The following is a 7,630-nucleotide window of genomic DNA, read 5'->3' as shown; positions in this document are numbered from 1 at the left end:
GAAAACTTCTTTTCCAAGGAGAGAACCAGCTAAGAATTGAGAATACAATCAGCTGCCTAGAGAAGATGTGTCCAGAATAGAGGACTGAGCAGATTAATGATAGCTGAAAATAGACTTTAAAATCTGTCCAGATCAATAAGTGTAATAGACCACATTAGCAAAATGAAGGATAAAAACCATATGGTCATCTCAATAGATGAAGAAAGAGCATTTGACAAAATTCAACACCCTTTCATGATGAAAACTCTCAACAAATTAGGTTTAGAGGGAATGTATTTCAACACAATAAAGGCCATTTATGACAAGCCCAGAGCTAGCATTATACTCAATGGTGAAAAGTTGAAACTTTTCCTTTAAAATCAGAAATAAGACTAAACTTTCCTGTTTCTACTATTCCTACTCTTGTCATTTCTTTTCAACATACTGAAAGCCAGAGCAATTAGGCAAGAGGAGGAAATAAAAGGCATCCTAATAGGAAAGGAAGAAGTGAAATTGTATCTATTTGCTGACAATATGATCTCATATATAGAAAACCTCAAAGATTCCAGTAAAAATACTGTTAGGGTGGGGATGGGGAAAAATACTGTTAGAACTGATAAATTCAGTAAAGTTGAAGGATACAAAATCAACATAAAAATTAGTAGTATTTCTATAGAATAACAATGAACTATCTGAAAAAGAAATTAAGGAAACAATCCTACTTATAATAACAACAAAATAAAATACTTATGTGTAAATTTAACTAAGGAGATAAAAGACCTATGCACTTAAAACCATAAAACACTGATGAAAGAAAATGAACAAAACACAAATAAATGGGAAATATTCCATGTTCATGGATAGGAAGAATTAATATTGTTAAAATATCCATACTGCCCAAAGCAATCTACAGATTCAATGCAATCTCTATCAATATTCCAATGTCAGTTTTTACACAAATGGAAAAAAAATCCTTAGATTTGTGTGGAACCACAAAAGACCTCGAATAGCCAAAACAATCTTGAGCAAAACAAACAAAACTGGAGGCGTCATACTCCTTGATTTCAAAATATATTATAAAGTGATTGTAATCAAAACAGCATGGTACTGGCATAAAAACAGACACATTGACCAATGAAACAGGATAGAAAGCCCAGAAATAAGCCTATGCATTTATGGTCAATTGATTTTTGACAAAGGTGCCAAGAACACTCAATGGGGAAAGGTTAGTCTCTTCAATAAATGATGTTGGGAAAATTGATTATTCACATGCAGAAGAATGAAATTAGGCCCTTATCTTTTACCATATACAAAAATCAACTTAAAGTGGATTAAAGACTTTAATATAAGACATGAAACTATAAAACTATGTACTAGGAGAAAACATAGGGGAAAAGCTTCCACAACATTGATCTAGACAATGATTCTTTGGATATGACCCCAAAGCATAGGCAACAAAAGCAAAAATAGACAAATGAGATTACATCAAATTAAAAAGTTTTTGCACAGCAAAGAAGACAATTAACAAAGTGAAGATCCAAGCCCCCCAAAATGGGAAAATATATTTGCAAACCGTATATTTGATAAGGGGCTAATATCAAAAATATGTAAGGAAGTCAAGTGACTCAATAGCAAGAAAACAAACAACCCAATTTAAAAAATGGATAAAGGACCTGAACAGACATTTCTTAAAAGAAGATATACATGTGGTGAACAGGTACATGAAAAAATGCTCAGCATCACTAAACATTAGGGAAATGTAAAACCACAATGAGATATCACCTCATACCTATTAGAAGGAGTTTTATCAAAATGATGAAAGATAATAAGTATTGGCAAAAATGCAGAGAAAAGGCAACTCTTGTACATTGTTGGTGAAAATGTGAAGTAGTACAGCCACTATAGGAAATGGTATAAAATTTTCTCAAAAAACTAAAAGTAAAACTACCGTATGATCCTGCAAGCCCACTTCTGGATAGATACCAAAAAAATTGAAATCAATATGTCAAAGGGATACTGTACTCCCATGCTCATTGCACATTACTCACAATAGCCAAGAGGTGGAAGCAACTTAAATGTCTATGGATAGATGAACGGATATAGAAAATGTGGTATATATGCACAGTATACCACATTTAGCCCTAAAAAGGAAGAAAATTCTGTCATTAGTCATGGTGTGGATAAACCCAGAAGACATTGTGCTAAGTGAAATAAGCCAGGCACAGAAAGACAAATACTTCATGCTCTCACTTCTGTGTGGAATCTAAAAAAGTTGAACTCACAGTGCTAGGGGGTAGAATGATGGTTACTAGAGAATGGGAGTTGGGGGTGGAGTGGAGGGAATGGAGAGTTGTTGGTCCAAGGCTACAAAGTTTCAAACAGACAAGAGGGATTAGTTTTGATATCTATTGCATAGCAGGGAGACTATAGTCAATAATTTAAAAAATGAAATAATGAAAAATAAAATCTGTCCAAGATATGAGAGGTGTGCCTAGGAAGACTGAAGGTAGGAACAGCTCTCCTGGGCTGGACACTTGCAGAAATAAAGAGAATTCTTGATGGTTGGATGTAACATGTAGATGCTTTAGCCAAAGAAAAGACTTAAGTTCAATATAAGAAACATCTGAATACTTTATTGAATCATAGATTCAAGAACACACTCCCTGAGATCATAATGCAATAGAGATCCAGGTTGAGGTCCGGAATTTTTCATTCATAACAAACACTTTGTGTATTTCTGATGATTCAACCCAGACACTACACTTCAAATATTCAGATACATCCGTTTAGAAGATTAAAGAAAACTTCACATGCCGACGAGGGTGGGATTCGAACCCACGCGTGTAGAGCACAACGGATTAGCAGTCCATCGCCTTAACCACTCGGCCACCTCGTCACACATAAGCATGATGAAATCACTTTCTTCCTCCTGGCAGTTCTTTCTGTAATAATGCTTACTGTCTTTAATTGTTTTCTCTGTCTTAATCCTGACTCAATCCTCATAGCCACATTCAGAATCGGGTATTTTTAAGTACATTTCACAGCAACTACAAAACTGATAAGTGACGCTTAGAGTAGCTTAGTTACTTAGCACATATCAAACGAACAGGTAAAACTAGTATGGCTGGGTATTAAATACGTAGATCCTTATTGAACGCAGGAATGAATGAACATGGGATTTCAATCCAGGAACCGCCCTGTGTTCTCTCTGAGACTAGGATTCCTAGGCTGTTGAACTCTGCATTCGAGGCATTGGATTCCCTGCCTCCTAATGCGAACATCTCCAGGGATTCCTGTTTTCTGGGAGGTACCGGGAAACAACCACAACAATAAAAAAAACCGGCTCTGTGATTCCCTCATACGTATTCGCTTCTGAAATATGCCGGACAGATAGAAGACGCTTTCATTTCTCTTTTGTTTCTTCATTGAGGCTTGGAATTGATCAGTCTGCGACACGCAGCAATGGGTGAAAGCGTGATTGGAAAAAGGTAGAAAAACGCTGGCGCCCTGGTGTAAACGTTTCGGTTCTAGAATAGATTGCCAGGGTGCCTGTGTCCTGGTTGGGGCTCTGTCTCCCTCACCGTGTGACCTGGGCCAGGCCGTTTCACCGACTCCATCCCCATGACCTCTCGCCCCCACAATTTTTATCTTTTCAGAAGGAAGCTGAATTTGACAACTTCACATAAACTCTGCTGATCAAGAAACTCTTCCACTGACTAGGATTGGTCTGCTTTTTTGTATTTAGTGAAGAGTTTTGGAGAGATTCCTTCTCGCCAGAGCTGTTGCTTTTTCCTTCCTGTGAAATCTCTACTTCTGTTTTGGCAGAAGTGGCCCTCTTCCCTCCCTCTCATGTTCCTTTATTTAATTTCATATACTCAGCATCAGCATACAACTACTCATAGCGGAAAACTCAGCTACGATCCCTGGGTTAGAGGGCTAAGGATTTATTCATTTAGTGAGTCAAACAATCACATTTATTTCTTTGAATGAGATCAGTTATGATTTTTCTCAAGCCTTGAGTTAGGACTCCATTCTGCTGTTCAAATCACTTATGCTCTGTTTGCGGGGAGCGGTTCTCTCTTTCAGGGTTCCAGGGAATCTTAATCCAGTAACTTCAATTGTGTTTCTCAATACAAACTTTGAGGAACAAATTTCCCCTGTTAGACTAACATAGATTGTATTTAGACTATTTTCTCTCCAATTAGAGGGCAGGGACAATATTTCTTTCTTCCTCATATTACACCCAGTGCATTAGCAGGTAGTAGGCACACAATAACTATTGTTGAATAAATGAATGAAAAAAATCTAGATTTTTAATAGAAGAATCAGCAAAGATCAAGGTACCTAGAGAGACTATTTGTCTTTTTGGGACAGGGTCTTGCTTTATCGCCCAGGCTGGAATGCAGTGGCCAATCATAGCTCACAGCAGCCTTGAACTTTTACGTTCAAGGGATCTTCCCTCCTCAGCCTCCAGAGTAGCTAGAATCTACAGGAGCTCGCCACCACGCCCAGCTAACTTTTTTTTGTTGTTGTTTTTAGAGACGGGAGAGGGGGTGTCCTGTCTTCATATGTTGCCCAGTCTGGTCTCCAACTCTGGCCTCAGGAGATCCTCTCGCCTCAGCTTCCCAAAGTGCTCACACAGTGACTCACGCTGGCAAGGCGTGAGCCACTGTGCCCCTGCTATTTAAATTTCTTGAGCGAATAAGTAACACCCATGGGGTTGCTGTTAGGATTAAATGAATATGTAAAGAGCTTTTAAGATGTCTGACACTTAATAATCACTATTTCAGTGTCATTCATTATCATCATCATCATCCATAAGAAAAGACAACCAAGCAGGGAAAAAATAAAAAATAAAAGGAACTGTACAGGCAATCCACAGATGTAAACAATCAAATGGCTAATAAAACATATCAAAAAGAAGCTATACTTCATTTATATTTAAAGATATGATAATTAAGATAATAACATAATTCTCCCCCTCTGTTACACTGACAAATATTTATAAGATTAATAATAACAAGTGTAGGCAAGACTATTGGAAAGCACCTGTTTTGAAACACTGTTATGGGAATGTAAGTTGGCACAAACATATTAGAGGATAATTTTATAAGTTCTATTTAAAAAGGTTTATATCCTTATTTTCTTCCTAAAACACAACTGTTAAGTAGGAGGAAAAAGCAAGTTGAAGCATAGTATGTGCAGTTTTGTTATTAATTATATATGTAGGTAGATTGAAACAGAGTGTTAGATAGTTTATCAGTGAGGTCCATTTAGCCTCAGCCTCAAATTTAGACTTTTCTTGATACCTCCAAAAAACATTATACATAAAATTATTATATATTTATTTGTTGTTAAGAGAGTTCACCTTAAACATATTTATTTCAAATATATCCCAATTTTTATAATCCTCCTTTGCTATTTCTTTACTTTTGATATGATGGAAGCCTCAAAAATAGAAATGCTATGGACCCTTTGCAACTTTGGAAAAGCCCTGATTGGTATTAACATTAAAAATATCTGAAAGAATATATAACAATTGTCAAAAGTTGGTATCTCTAGGGCTGAAATTATGGGCTCTTGAATTTTCTATGTCATTTTTGTAGAGTTTACCTTTTCCTTTATGTGTTAATTGTATAAATCAAAGAGATAAAAATAGGACTTTCCATTTCAGAACTGACATGTAAAGAGCCTGAAAGTCGCCACACCCATCCTTACAACAAGAAAAAAGCTAACCAAATTAAAAAATCAACAACTCTTCTTAGATCTATCAGAGAACTGAGGATTCACAGGGCAAACTGCTACCTCCAAAACTGTAGAGACAGATAGATAGAGAGAATCATAGTTTATCAGCAACAGAAGCCCATAAGCAGAAGTTGGCAGCTGAAACCAGCACATAGGTAGGAAAACTTAAACTGTAATTAATGAGTTGCTGGAGGCTCAGAATAGAGTAGCTAGGGAGTTAAAAACTCTAAGGGGGTTTATCCTGAAGAGGCCCCATAATTTCCTGAATTTTACCTTCAACAGCTCTACTAAGTTCTCACACTGAAGACGAGAGAAAAATCCCCAGATGCTTCCAGCAGGCAGAAGAAGAAGGCAACCATTTTGAAATAAATACTCCCAGAGCTCTCTGTTCTCCTAACAAGACCTGCCCTAGAGGGAAACTATTTCACCAAAGCCTAACTGACCTAGAAGAAGGGGAATACCAACTCCAGAACCCTCTATTCTTCAACATGGGGGAAGAAAAACACCCACCTCAGGTTCACTAAAAGACTGAGACCTAATCATAGGACTACAGAAAACTCCTCCCCCCATATACCTTACCACTACATCAAAAGAGCTTCTGCATAATAACAGATTACTACTAGGAGAAATGCAAGTCTTACCCTATTGGTCTCTAGAAAAAACCTAAAACAGGTAAAACAAATACAAGGATACTAGAGGAAATTTTAGCCTCTGACCCCACAGCTCCGGCAAACAGTAAATACAGCTTAACTCCTAGCCAGATAAACAACAACGATAATAACAAACTCACACAAAAGGCCTATTTCAGTTTCTTTTACCCAATATATCATGCCTGGCTTTCAAAAGAAAAATCATAAGCCATGCTAAAAGAAAAGAAAATCATAGTCTAAAGCAACAAAGCAAGCATCAAAACCAAACTCAGATATAGCAGATATTTTGAAACTATCAGATCATTTTAAATTCTTAAAATGACTATAATTAATATACTAAGAGCTCTAGAGGAAAAAGTAAACAACGTTGAAGAACAGATGGACAATGTAAGCAGAGAGATTTAAAAAAAAGCTAAAAAATAAAATCAAAAGGAAATGCTAGACATAAAAAAAATGATAAAAGAAATGAATAATGCCTATAATAATCATCAATGGACTGAAATGGCTGAGGGCCAAGGAAAGAATCAGTAAAGTTAAAGATATGCTAATAGAAACATCGAAAACTGAAATGCAAAGAGAAAAAAAAAAGAATAAAAAATACCCTACAAGATAACTAAGATCTGTGAAACAATTAAAAAACGTATAACATCCACAAATGGAATACCAGAAGAAGAAGCAACAGAGAAATGAACAAAAGAAATATTTGACACAATAATGGTTGATAATTTTTCAAAGTTAATGACAGACACCAAACCACAGATCTGGGAAGCACAGAGAACATCAAGCAGTCTAAATACCAAAAACATGACACCTAGGCATATCATATTCAAACTGCAGAAAATAAGACAAAGAAAAATCTTGAAAGAAGCCAGAGAATAAGAACACCTCACCCACAGAGTAATAAAGATAAGAATTATATTGGACTTTGCTTCTCTTCAGAAACTATGCAAGGAATAAGAGTGGAGTAAAATATTTAAAGTATTGAAAGGAAAGAAAACACCTATGTAGAATTCTGTATCCAGTGAAATTATCCTTCAAAACTGACAAAGAAATACATGTTTCTTCAAACAAAACTTGAGGAAATTTGTCACCAGTACACGTGCCTTGAAAAAAAATCAAATAAAAGTTGTTCATGCCAGGTGTCATGGCATACCCTGTAGTCCCAGGTGGGAGGATTCCTTGAGCCCAGGAGGTTGAGTCCAGGCTGGGCAACATAGCAAGATCCTATTTCTAAAAAAAAAAAATTCTTCAGAGAG

At 36.3% G+C, this 7,630-nt stretch overlaps 1 non-coding gene across 1 annotated transcript; it reads right to left on the bottom strand.

Moving 5' to 3' along the window:
* Positions 1–2,793: 2,793 nt before the first annotated feature.
* Positions 2,794–2,875, bottom strand: TRNAS-GCU. The gene has a single exon. It is a non-coding gene; the product is annotated as a tRNA-Ser (tRNA).
* Between the last annotated feature and the right edge of the window lie 4,755 nt (positions 2,876–7,630).

Source organism: Propithecus coquereli, unplaced genomic scaffold (genome assembly GCF_000956105.1).
Source record: "Propithecus coquereli isolate 6110/MARCELLA unplaced genomic scaffold, Pcoq_1.0 Scaffold240, whole genome shotgun sequence".
Taxonomy (NCBI): domain Eukaryota; kingdom Metazoa; phylum Chordata; class Mammalia; order Primates; family Indriidae; genus Propithecus; species Propithecus coquereli.
The sequence above is the reverse complement of the archived record's forward strand: the minus strand, read 5'-3'. Positions and strand labels throughout refer to the sequence as shown.